At 35.8% G+C, this 14,450-nt stretch overlaps 1 long non-coding RNA gene across 1 annotated transcript in view; it reads right to left on the minus strand.

The window, feature by feature from the left end:
- Positions 1-4,148: 4,148 nt before the first annotated feature.
- Positions 4,149-14,450, minus strand: part of LOC127019775 (uncharacterized) — a 79,320-nt gene continuing 69,018 nt past the window's right edge. The window contains exons 2-3 of the long non-coding RNA XR_007766978.1: positions 6,034-6,132; positions 4,149-4,436 (exon numbers count right to left, since the gene is read on the minus strand). This is a non-coding gene — a long non-coding RNA (uncharacterized LOC127019775). The remainder of the gene's footprint in view (positions 4,437-6,033; positions 6,133-14,450) is intronic.

Raw genomic sequence — 14,450 nt, forward strand, 5'->3', positions numbered from 1 at the left:
TCAGTCTTTTTAAAAAAAAAGGTAAAACAAGTCTGTGATTATAATATTAATTATCATACATTATTCTAGTAATAACCATTTTAATATCAGTATTGGATTTCTCTCCCTTTGTTGTCTAGTAACACATCTTTACACAGTACCATCAATACGACAACTGCACTCCTAAAATTTCTAATATTACTAGAAAACCAATGAACTTACTACCATTCCATTTCACCATTGAAAATTATTCAAATATTAAAAATATTTGAAAGAATTTCATGTTTCTTTAAAATGATACTGATTAAGGACGATTTCAAGACAAATTTCTCAAATCAAGGTGTTCCACTTCCTCAAAATTATTTCCAGGTTGTCTATATACCCAGAAACATAGTTCATTTCTCCTAGGTAACTAGTAAGAGATATATCTGTAGTTAACTGAACATGTGGCTCTGTGAGCTAGTAATAAGAGGCCTATACGTGATAAAATTTTCTAATAGAATCAAATGTTTACCAGAAAGCTCTTTGGCACGCTCCAGACTAACAAAGATCACGTCTGACCCCTGACACCTCGTAGTGCCACCTAACAAGCTCACTTCTAACGAGTTCTGAGCAGGGTGAAACCCTCCGGCTCGTGGCAGCCTGAAACCTGTAACTGTAATCCAAAACGTAATGCAATCTTCTACTAAGTCGAGGGGTGGCAAAAGTACTATTTCACCTTATCAAATAGTTACAAGTAATTGATGTCTTCCATCCTAATACCACCAAGTTGAAAATCTAAGTCAAAACTACTTTTAGTAAGCAAAGTTCTCCATTAGTACTCCAAACAAATCTGTATGACAATTGCAACTAGATGAGGAATAGGGCTAATCAGGGAAGCTGTTTTTTAATGATAGCAATAAGGAAAAAAAAATGGTCATTTGTAGAAGTAGTACATTTTATAAAAGCATCATTTTATATGTCTCAATGACACCATACTACAAAACTTTATTTGTACTACATAGGTGCTCTAAAAGAGTAAAGACAGCAAATATACACCTACTTTGATGATGTTATTTGTAGCACTAACATAGGTAATTCTACAAAGCTTCTCCCTTCAGTATTTATCATAAAATAAAACATTTTATACTGGACTAAGAAGCTGCAACAGAAGTCTCACTGTCAAGTTTCATGAAGGAAAATGATAGTTACAATGTAATTTGCTATTAAGATTGTGATTATAGAGCTATTTATTTTTTACTTTTAGTTTCATTTTTTTACTTACCTCTTTCGAATACGCTAGTATTACTGTTGTTTTCTACATAACTAGACAGGTATAAAAAAATCCCTTCAAAGTATTTATTGATGTATCATTTTCATTAATTCCTTAACACTTACCGTCCCAAGAAGAGTCTCAGAGGAAGGCTTGTGTAACTTAGAAAGGGAAGCTGTTATTTTCAAAACATTGCCTGAAAGCATGCAGAATATGCAGTTTTCGTCCGGCCATCCACTTAACTAAGGTATCAGCTAAAAAGATCATTAGCATTGAAAAAAAAAAATCAAATAGATTACAACATAATTGTAATAAACATTATTTTGTATAACTTGAAGATGAGAATGAATGGTTGCAGGGGATATGCCAAAACTGGAGTGAAACCAAATGACATGATTTGGAAAGGTGTCACTCAGTTGTATCTTTTTTTTTTTTTTTTTTTTTTTTTTAAAAAACCAATATATTTCAGCTAGCCTATTTCCCTTCTTCTGTGCTAATCATGGTGGTATTCCTGCAATGGAAATTTAAAAGCTAAGTGGTCCAACTAATTAATAGAACAAACCCACCACTTAAAATACAAAACACAACCAAAACACTCCTACAGTGATTGTTTCACCATTTTCTTGCCCCAGGGTATAATCTTCTCGTTAATGTGTAATGTCTTCATTACATTCTGCAGCGGTGCTGCAGGTGGAAACGGTGCTTGCAGGGTCTGTAGGCTGGCACTATGGATCCCCTGCAGTGCGCAAGAATGTTCACCAGCTGTAGGTCAGATAAATAATTTATACAGTGTGGGTAAAGCGTTCACAGCTGAACTTCTTTTACTGCCACTTCATAGTCTAACTAGCACTGAGGACTGTACAGAGCTTTTACCATCCTCAGTTGTAACAGAGTACTTCCAGAGAAGCAACTCACAGGAGAAATATCCCTTAAAGACTCATACGTCCCTACCAAACTTAAAGCTGCTATTTAAAGTCAGAGAAATAAATGTACATACACATGGGAATTATTCCTCCTCTTTGCTTAGAAAAGTCTGTAGAGAGCAACCAAGAAAGTCCCGAATATCCTATAGTTCTATTGGGGATACATAAAAATACTCTTTTATCATGAAGCGCTGAAAACTTAATCTCATCCCGCAACGCTTTGCATAAGAGTGACTTGCAGTGACTGTGTAGCTTTCCATATAGAATCATGACCTTAGATATCTCATGAATGAATAATGGAAATGGAATCAAAGATGAACCAAAAAATAGATAGAATTTATGGGGCTTTCTGGGTAGAAGAACGCTTTGTAACGTATTAAGTTACCTAGATTAAATTAGCTACAATAGTGTAAGAATGGATGCAGGAAATTATGGTAATGGTATGGAAAAGCAGAACCTAGATAATTTGTTTCCCTGTCCTGTAGATACCACAAACGTCTACCCAAGATGATCATTCTAAAGTAAATGCCTTATGAATTGGGACAGAGCTTCCATGTATCTCCTTTAAGGAAACCCACTCCTACTTCAGTCAACTATACTTTTTAAACATGGGATTTTATAATGGAGCCTGAAGTGGAGTGTTTACGTTTTAAAGCCTATAACTAAAAATAACATATTGAAACTGCATAAAGACTTTAAATCATATTTTGGTATTTTTGCCTTTAGTCAGTTTTAAGGAAGCTTCTGTAGGTCCAATTAATTTGAGAATCCTTTATGTTTTTCAATATTTTAACTCCAAACTTAAATAAGCTGAATTAGTTATACTTCTATCCACAAGAGATGAACTGACAGAGTGCCTTTGAGCAGCCAGAAGCAAGAGAGATTAGAAAGATGCATGTTTGTTCACCCAAGTTACAAATCACAGCCAATCTCTATAGAACTATCTGAAATTTTTATAAAGCAAGTCACAAAGCTATCATTATTAGCATTTATTTAAGATTTAGACAACACTTCTAGGCTGAATTAGTATAGGATAATATGACTTCAGAACCTAACATTTGCTACATCCTAGTACAAAATAGTTTAGAAGAACTATATTGTCTTCTAAATTTTGCTAACTTCTGGCAGTCTTTGAGAAGCAGTTTCTAACAACTGGCAAGACTAATCATAGTTTATGTAGAAAAGGATATATTATTTGGACCTTATGCCATTTTTAAGAACCATATTCTATAAAATCTTAGCCTTCACTTAACTGTAACAGATTTGTAACATACAATGAGCGATAAATATGTTATGAAACAGTGGCTACACATGGGGTAGTAGCTGCTTACCCAACAAAAACATTTATCTTAAGATACAGAAAAAAGTTACAAAATAGGGTTCACAATGGAGTAACTTACATTAACTTAAACCCAAGTTTTAGATGCGTAAGACCTCCTCAAATTCTAATTCCAGCAGTGTCTGCATTTTTCCTAAGATGTCAAGTTTTTCGCAAACACATTCTGAATTCCAGCCTAAATTAAGCAGTTCATGGTAGTCGAGTCCTTGACTCTGCAAGGATTTATAAATTAGATACCCATGTCACTTAGTACCAGGCCTCTCCCCACAAGGTATTTCCAAGAAATAGCTCTATTTGACAGCTCTCTTGGAATGAGAGTGTGCTTGAATTTCTCCTTATTTTGAAGAAAGGATGAACTCCCACTCTTCACAGAGCTACAGGTATTCTGTAATAGGTCTTTCTAAACGTGTCTTTCTGGTTAAAGCAGGTCCACTTTGTTATCCTCATTAAACATTAACTGCTTCATTTTCTTTATTCATTGTAAACAAACATTAATATATTTTTCTCCTAATTTTAATTAACACAGAATGAGCCATGTCATGGAAGCACAGAGAGGCTTCAGCTGAGGCTGAAATTCCCTAGACTAAGTGCTGAATAAACATACTGTAAGCTTGTTTGGTGTTTGAGCAAAGACTTTTTATTTTTATTTTTTTTCCCCCCATTCAAACAGACTTAGCAGAGGTTAAAATAAGAAACTGAAATATGGAGTTGAACTCACTTTATCAGAAATAACATACAGATTTATCAGGCCACAATACCTCTCAAACTGATGTTAAAATGTCGGATGATAAAAGTAGCCAGCACTCTAAATGTATCAGTGGTTTGATAACAAGAAAATTGACTTCACTGTAGATCTAGAGCCCAAGAGCCTTCAGCCTCATAACAGATGCTTGGAGAACTGCTTTTTGCTTTTTAAAGGTCATCTGTTTTGTCCTTCCAGGTTCTGAAATCAGAAGGTAAGAAGTTGTACAAAGAAAACAGTACAGCCTGTTCTGAGATTAAGGAAGCAACACGCATTACACAATGATGAAAACTAAGCCAGTTCTGAGTCTCATTTCTTACTATAACACGTTAGATACTATTCTTCACTTCCAGTTTGAATGACTGCACTCCCATTAGCTACAGAGAACAGAAACGTACATCCCAATAGTTATTTCACAGAGTTGATAACATAATTTCTCTATAGGGGTACTCTACTCATCGTGTCACATCCAGAACACCACCTCTTAAATGCAGAAGTTATTGCCAAAGAGAGAATCAAGCTCATTCTGTATGGATCAGAGAAGTAAAACAAGGCAGGCCAGTAAGTACAATAGCCTTGGAGAGAAATAAGTAATATGACAGATGATGTATAATCGTATTTAATCTAATTTACGACTTATTTCTAAGAATCATTTTAACTGACACTTTCACTTTTGAGTGTTGGTATTTGTTTTTCTTAGTAATTTTTTAAAAATCTGCTAGGACTGAAGGTTTTTTTCTGTGCATTGGTAATCAATTGTTCTTCAGCTTCTAAAGAAAAATTACTACTGTGGTTGGCATTGTGTTATCTTGTTCAATTATTACTACTATCTGGCAAGCACCAAAAATCAACTCTCCAATTCAGAGAGAGTAAAAATGAGGACTGTGCCATGGGAAAGAAAGGGAAGTCGCCTGGATCAAAAAATGTAATACTTTGAGAAATACTTCATGGATGTTGCCTTCAATCTTCACATCTTGACTGTATAGCTAATCACTGATTTGTTGTTTCCCACTAAAACCAGAAGGGAAACCTCTTCTTCCTTTTAAAAGTGACATACCACACATGCAGTGGTAGAGCTATTGAAGAATAGGGCTTCCCTTGCCACTGCTGGTGCTGCATGCTAGTCTAAATCCTTTTAAATGCTCATCCAACAGAAAATAAAAAGGCTGAAGTTTAGTTTCAGTCCGTAAACCTTTTCCACGATTTGTTCAGTTACTTTCCCTTGCACTGAGGAACACAATTGGTACTATGCACAATGTACTGAATCCACAGAAGATAACACTGTACAGGTTCAGTACAGGTTCTCCACAAAATTCACAGCTCCAGGGAAAGATGGTGGTGTTATAGATACAGAGCTTATAGTGTGATCACCTGATACTCAGCATAGTGAAAGTGGTAAATGTTAACAGCAAAGCACAAGGCTATATCCTGATTATTTTTAACTTCAGCACCACTCTCTGAAAACAGAAGCCATTGGTTCTATACAGATGCTTAACATCTGTCAGCAAAAACTGTGTGTCCACTGCACCAACTGGGCACGAAAGGAAAGCAGAGCCTATACCATCATCATGCTCCCTGTATTTCTGCACATTCCTGCTGTATTATTATTCTGGGATAGTTGCCTTTCTTTAGTTCCCTTACTGAATTTTTATTTCTTGGCTGCCTGTCAATGAAGCTTGACATGTCCTTAAATTAATTCTTTAAAACATTCATTTTCTTTCAGGCTTGCCTATTTACAGTGTAAGTTCCTCCTCCATCGTCTTTCAAAAACTGGAAAAAAGCATTCTAGCATTCTTACTTTGTAGCAAATGAAACTGATTTCATTCCATTCTTATCTGGAATCTTTCTTCTGTGAATTGTCCAAGTTTGTACACCAGCTTTTCTGTTAAGGTCCTGCCTAAGAAAAAAGAAAAAAAACCCTGATAACTTACTGAATGGTAACTGCTGACATTTTATATTAAGGAATAATAAAATAGAAACAGACTTCAACACCATTTATCATCGTCAAGACTGTTTTAAAATCAGTTTCTCCTGATGGAAGAAAAAGAAGGAACATTTATGCTTTTAAAAATCCTATGCTTTTGAAGAGGTCAGGATCATAACTTCAATAAAATATAAAATGCATTAGTTGGCAGACCTATGATATTACAGCTACCTAATTTCATATAAAACACGTGCTGCTAAGATAGCGTCATTGGTCATTTCATGTGCCCATTGGACCAACGTGTTTTGCGCTCTCCATTAAAAAAAGATGAGAGAGAGAATATATTTAGCAATTCTAAATGTCACTTCTATAATGTCCTCTAAATCTCAAGTTTGCATATTGTAGCAATCAACTTCCTCCGATATAGTTTATTAAATAGTGCCATCCAGTGGTGACTTATCACAACGAAACGCTCTCTACAAAAACCATGTCAACACTAAATTATTACCATTCATGCGACTGCAGAGAACAAATATTTCAACAGTTCATATAAATGTTTAGCTTATACATAAGCTGAAGTTTATTGCAATACTAAATTCCTGATGATATTTTGGCATGTTTTATGTTAGTTACAGAGACAACAGTAAGCATTAATTCTCTGCTATGGGAAAGGACACATTTAATGGGCATGGTAAGGAAGCAATACCAGTCCTAAATCCTTTGAAATCCTTGATAGCATCTAAATACATGGCAAAGGATGTTAAGTTTTACTATCAGAGGTTCTGAGTGTGCGGAAGGGTAGGCAAGACAGTGGAAAGGAGTGACCTGACTATTAATTTTAATTCTACCAATTCACGCGTAACTGAATCCCCACCAAAAGGTGAGAGAATCATGATACAATTCTGTTTCATTTCCAATGCACCTTTGTATTATTTGCTAGTGATGGAAGACAAATATTGAACCAACATATAACGTATTAAACCAAAAAGCATTTAGAGAGATACCAAAATCTGCTTTCCAGACACACCTGTTGCTATTGACTGTTTACAGACCTGCAGAATTTGGTGCTAAAAGCAAGTACAGAAGCACATTTCTAAGTAATAAGTAGAGCACTGAAGAGCCATCAGCAACCTAAGAGCTCATTCCTCTCCCCTGCTTTATAATTCTCCATGAATTGCCAGCATGAATCACAGTTCTCTTCAGATAATGAAGACTTAGAAATTTCATTATATAGTGTAGCAATATAAATCTATCCGGCCATCCCATTAGAAATGCCTATCAAGGAACAAAGTGTACTTCCTGGAAGTAGTTCAATGCAAATACCTCTGCTTTTTTCTTTTTCTTACATTTCACTAAAGAAACTAGAAGATGATATGTGTAATGTTTAACAGCCAAAACCACCATACATAGTTCTATATGTAAAGCATTATGAGCAAAAGATATTGCATGTTCAGAAATGGGCTTTGATTTCTGTATGTAAACAGTCCATATCAGTAAAAGGAACAGAATTTAGAAATGGGTACATATTCTCGTATTCAGATATCCATTAGGATTATGCCAGAAAAGGTGAAATTAACACATTTGCTGTAAACAATAGAGTCAAAAGGAAAAGTACCAAAGTACAGTACCAAAATCTTTTCAAATGGTAACACTGCGTGGTATTTCCTCTATCATAATCACAAAAATCAAGTGATGAACAGTGGTGCATATTAGCAGTTATTCAAGGTAAGAAGAAAGTATACTATTCTTCTAAGTTGACATCCTTCATAAACAACAAAAGGTTCCATCACCTTTCCTGTTGCCTTATTTTTTACTCCTGTATAATAGAGATTATAGTGGAATTCAGTTCAACAAAGCTAGTTCTTCCCAGATGCTTTGAGGACAGTGAAGTTTTAAATTATACAATAATATATTTATAAAATTATCTATGGATACTTGGAGATAATTAGAAATAATAATACTTAGGTATAGTTGTAGGTATACCAAGAATATAAGTACATTAAAAAGGAGTCTTCCCATCACTAGCAGCTACATAGGAAGTAAGTAAATATGCAGTAAGACAGAAAAACTCTTTTTAACATGTGCAGATTTTTTTGTCCAAGTCCACTCATGGCTGTTTAGTAAAGACTAGAGCAAGTAACAAAAAACAAAACAAAACAAATAAACCCCCCAAAACACCAACAACCAAGAAACCTCCGAAAACAACCCTCCTGCCAGAATTTCATACAAAAATAAACTTGACTGATGTTAGCAAAAGGTTACTCATTAGCCTCCATAAAACCATTCACAGTAACGGTGACTTCTAGTCACATAATCAAACAATCTCTTTTCTCTAAAAGGTAGCAAACTCATTAGTATTTCTATTGGCTCAGTTAGTAAAGCTCTTTAATCCCTATGTCAACAAGAAAAGTCTTGGGAATGTTTTATTGATTAGCAGTTATAACACAGATTGACAGATTTCTACCTAACGTCTACATTAGCAGCCTGTTAAAATAAAACCAGGACAAGATCCCACCCATGACACGTGCCATACACTCTGGAGATCCAGACAAGAATTTTTAAACATGCAGAGAGCATCGCTATTAATCAGTGTATAAATACCTATGGCACATCTCCTGTTCTTACTGACCCAAAAGACTTGAACTCTGCATCAGACTCAGGGTAACATTACGTAATGACACCCATGCCAGAGGTGGCTCTCCCAGCTCGCTACTTTGCAAGCCTGTAACAGTTGCCTGGCATTTCCAGAGGCCTGGCAGTGCCTACAAAACTGAAATTCTGTTTCACAATTTTTCTATTTCATAATTTGGTTTTAGTTCAAATTGTGATGATAACGTTTCAGTTTTGGAAGAGAACTCAGTCACACTAGAAGAAAGTATTTTTTAAATGCCCAAATAAACATCAGTAATGTGTTATACTGAACGCTTCTAACACACAGCAGGCCTTAACACTGAGCAAGTCCAGCCAGCCTATGGCACCTGAACAGAGTCAGGCATACCAGAAGTAGGAATCTCCTCAAGCATACATTCCGGCATCCCTGTGATGGAAAGTAGCAAGGGAAAGGGCAGCTAGCTTTGGGGATCTAAGAGAAAGAACACCTCTCACCTACCTTGTCCCCATACCACTCTTTAAAATATTTAAACTCTTAAAACTGCTTTGATATCTGAAGCACTTTGATAACTTTCCTGTACTTTCTTCAATTAATCTCTTAAAGAAGTTTCACTTAAAGACGTCAAAACCAGCATGCTGAAACGAGCAAAACCTTTCTCACATACTAGAAAAATCTGTGCTACCAAAACTTTTCCTCTACAGTGTCAGACATGGTGAGAGCAGGAGATAAGTTACCACAATCTCCACTATAAGTGTCTTTCTTCCTAGTTGAGTTGAAATTGAGAGGAAAAGCAACTTTTGCAAACAAGCTATCCAACAAATGGATGATTATAAGGCAAAAATGAGAGAGTAGGACTCTGAAAAGAGAAGCCTGAAATTAAATGCAAAACAGCGACAGGTAAGGAAGGTAGAAATGGATCACACACAGCCATGTTAGTGTACCTTGGTCTTAATCTGCACTTCCTTGCCTTTTCAAAGCTCTAAACTTAATAGAAGATCTAATCATTTAAATCGTGCTGAAAACTGTGGAGGCATTTATTTTTCATTTATGCGTGTGTATGTCAATACACACACACAAAATCTTTTTGAACAAAGGATGAAGATTAACAAACTGATGTTACCTGAGAAACTGAAAATGCACCCAAGTTTCTGAGGAAGAGTTTGATGCATTAAACCACTACATTAGTACTGCAGCTCCTTATCACTTGAAATGCATGCTGTTTGATAAAGTTAGGATTTAAAAGTGAGAGAGAAATGGGAAAATTATATAATTTCACCTACAGCTGCCTATTTAAAGGTTAAAAATAGCAAATCTTACAGGCTGTCTTACTGTTATACGGTTAACAGTCCTAGTGAGAATCCACTGACCCCTTCTGCTCCAGTGTAATTAAAGAATAAAATGTCGGCACTATGTGGAGATAGAACTGTATTCACTTGCTTATATTTCTCCACTTGATGGAGTGGACCTAAAAAAACCCAACAGCCTACAGATCATAAAAGTGCTCATTACTTTAAACTAGTGCGCACTGGGCTACCACCCAGGTTAAGTCCCTTCCAATGTCAAGTACTCTGTGATTCTTTGAACTCTAGCAGAGCCCTCTCTCTCTCACATTGCCATATCATTAGTTCATCGCAAAGCTAATTTTCAATGTTTCTTTTGAGCTCAGACACATTAAAGGAGAGAAAAAGAAGTAAGACTGTAGAAAGTTTACATAATTTCTGGTAGTACTTTGTGCATAGCATAGCATCTGTACAAACAGATGCAGTGGACATTCTTTTAATCTGCTAGATCACAACAAATAGATCCTGATTTTTAGTGGCATATTCCCTAACAGGTCTAACAAACGTTATACCATTTCCACTCCCACCACGTGGAAGCTTCAAGTTGCCCAACAGGAGATGCTGCAGAAAGTCCTAGAGAATATATTCCTCAAAGAGTGCCTTCCCCTCACTGAGGTCTTTTATCACACTCTCAATATCAAGTCAAGCTCAGTTTCACTAAAACAGAGTTCCTCATCTTCAGCCCCCCCAAATTCTCCACACTGCCTCTTCTCTCCATCATTCCAGGAACAATTAAGTATCCTGACTCTCTCTATGGTCAGAAAGTCAGGCATCCAAAGGCAGGGATATCTCAGGCCACACATCAGTGTAAGTTTATATAAAAACGTTTTAGGATTTTACTCTTATGCCTACACTAACATTGGCATAATGATTCACAGATGAATTTTATTACATCATCCAACCTTACAGTTACTGCCAGAAAGTACTTTGCACCTATACACGCATTAGTAACATAAACTAATAAAACATAATAGAGCTAAAAATATATAAATAATTATAAGATAAACTAGGCTGTTTCTGAAATTCTGTTATGCCTTTTTATCTAGGTGCATAATTCACCATGGTAAATTATATCTGATAATAATTTTAACAGGGAGCAGTCCTGCTTATAAACTTGACAGTAAAAGCTATACTGGCCAAACATCATATATTGAAAACTGCAAAATGCAAGATTTCGCAATATAACCAAAAATAGGATTTTCAGTTATAACATACTTGCATTAAGTTATGTAATTTTTCTGTATGCAATTTCTTAGAAATCCATTATCCTTTTATAATTTTTTTAAACACAGAAAATAAATCAGAATATTAGTTACCCAAATTCCTATAAAAATTATTCTAATGGTAACCTTAATGAATTTCATCTTTTTATAGGCATGAAAATTTGAAGTAATTAAACAGAATCAGTAATGCATTAATTATTGTAGCACAAAAGGTGCAATAATATAACTGTTAATTAAACTAAAAATGTTGTTAAATAATTATTCTCAAGAACATAGATTTTACTAATTAAAGTATTATTGCTAAATATTATAATTTCTCAAGTTATTTTATACAAATAGTATTCTTAATTAAATAATCAGTTCAACTGAAATAGTCAGATGATAGAAGCTATGCAGTTTGGAAACAATTATGGCCAGTTGCTTATATATTTTAAAAGCAAATGCTTCTGCCCTAAAAGTGTTTTGTTGCTTGATAAATATTCATCAGCAGCACCTCCAATGAATTCAGTGCATTTACTCATCACTCAAAATCAAGAGGCAATACATAAGTGTACTTAAAACTGGTATAGAACCAAAAAACTATTTCAAGGTATTCACTCAAATTAATTGTACAAGTAAGTTTGCAGGATCAGGCAGATCATTTAGGCAGTGATCTGCATGGAAATGTTCTCTTCCTGCTGTATCTTCTTCCTGTCTGTAGCTGATAGCAATCTGATATCTAATGAATCTGTTACTTAAAGGAGAATTGCTTTTAAATGTAGATTGGTCTACCTTTCATAAGCATGCACTTAGATCATTGTCCTGGTTTCGGCTGGGATGGAGTTAATTTTCTTCTTAGTAGCTGGTACAGTGCTGTGTTTTGGATTTAGTGTGACAGTAATGTTGATAACACGCTGATGTTTTAGTTGTTGCTAAGTAGCGCTTATCTTAAGCCAAGGACTTTTCAGTTTCCCATGCTCTGCCAGCAAGCAGGGGTGCAAGGAGCTGGGAGGGAGCAGAGCCGGGGCAGCTGACCTGAACTAGCCAAAGGGATATTCCATACCATAGAACATCAAGCTCAGTATACAGATGGGGGGGAGTTGGCCGGGAGGGGCGGATCGCGGCTCGGACATCGGTCAGCAGGTGGTGAGCAATTGCATTGTGCATCACTTGTCTTTCTTGGGTTTTATTTCTCTCTCTTTATTTTTGTTATATTCCTTTTCATTATAATTATTATTATTATCATTATATTTCATTATTCGTAGTTAGTAGTATATTTTATTTTAATTTAGTTATTAAACCATTCTTATGTCAACCCACGAGTTTTACCTTCTTTCCCAATTCTCCTCCCCATCCCATTGGGAGCGGGGTGGGGGGAGTGAGGGAGCAGCTGCGTGGTGCTTAGCTGCTGGCTGGGGTTAAACCACGACATTCATGAAGTCACTATACAACAAGACACAACAAAAGGCAAGGAAAGGAAAAGTTTTCCTTGCAAAGGCAAGTTTTCATCACAGCTTGGTAATTATTAGTATCTCCATTCTTCTCTATCAGCTTTCTTATCAAACTAAAACCCAAGAATTCTAAACATTGCATTCTGTCGGCACAGTAAGTTTGTATGTAACACTGGATCTTACAGTGGCAAAGTCAAACTCTCCCATTTATCTTACATTCACTTCAGTCAATAGCAGAGTTAAGTTTATCTAAGTGTTCAATGGCACAGTCAAGCACGTACATTTTCCAGGGCTTTTTGAAATTTTTGAAGTCTCCTGTTTGCACCATCTGACATATGCCGTTTCTCTACAGGAGTTAATTATAGTTTGACATTCAATAACAATAAGAGTTTGAGTATCCTGAGCATTTTTGTGTAACATTACACACCTTCTGCAAACAGTTCATCAAGTAATTTAAGAGCCAGTTAAAAATAAAGTTATGAATGTGCTTAGGTATTTTATTGCCTATAAGCACTGATACAGAAAACCTCTCTAGCATTAAGTATGAGTCTAAGTCTTATTGACAGGATTTGAATGCACAGATAAATACTTGAAATAGAAATACTGTACCAAATTAAACCAAAGTTTGACACTACTTTATATCCAGAGTTATGTAGTTTCAACCCACAGCAGTATTAAGCATTAACAAATTGCCATCACATTCATTAGGCCACAGGTACATGCTTGTTTCTGTACAGAGTGGAAGAGAAGTAAGATACAAAGGAGAAAAGGTAGCAAGGGAAGGAAGGCAAAGCCAGAACGTGTGTAGCCAGAGATGCCCTTGATTCCAGGAGCAAAGAAGTAAGGAACATATATTGAATTAAAACAGATTGAACTGCATGGAGGAGATAAACCAACCTCCATCATCAACATCTTCCCTAACAGGAACAAATTTGAAAGCTTCTGCAGTTTGGCAAGGTACTTTGGTAAAAACAAACAAACAAACAAACAAACAAATCAAAACAAACAGAACAACTCAACCAAAACAAAACAAACAAAAACCCCCAACCAAACCAAAACAAACAAAAAACCCCAATCAAAACCCCCAAACCTACAATGGCGATCCCTGCTTGGATAGGGTCATGACAATCTTTTGTTTGGCTTGTACTAATCCCTGATATGAGCTTCCCTATGAGTTTAAGGTAATATTTCTGCTGCTTAAAATGGACATACCTATCCTGACAGCTATCCTACTAATATAGAACAGTATACAGCATGACCGCTATTGTAATTTTATTCTGTAATTTAAACACACTATGTCTACTATGAAGGAAGAAAGAAAAAAATTATCTTTCCTTGGGATACCTTTTCACAAAGACTAGCAACAGTGAAGAAACACCATTCAAACCCATGAAGGCTGTTTAATGTTCAAAGCGCAAGCTGCACTGCTCCTGCCAAATGTAAGAGATTCCCTAAGTAACCAGTATCATATTCCAAAAGTACATAGGAGACTTACTGAAAAGCTTGCTGAAGGACAATCAATTCCCTATACTTTGGGGATTATAAATACACAGACAACATTTCCCAGAGTCAGGAGTAGTTTCCAGACTTGGCAACTCTAAAAATAAAAGGTCCTGGAAGATTTGCCAGGCCAAAGCCTCTGAACTTGGTGGGTAAGAGAAAATGTGAGCCATTAAAATGGACAAAA

This window comes from Gymnogyps californianus, chromosome 9, assembly GCF_018139145.2.
Source record: "Gymnogyps californianus isolate 813 chromosome 9, ASM1813914v2, whole genome shotgun sequence".
NCBI classification, from domain to species: domain Eukaryota; kingdom Metazoa; phylum Chordata; class Aves; order Accipitriformes; family Cathartidae; genus Gymnogyps; species Gymnogyps californianus.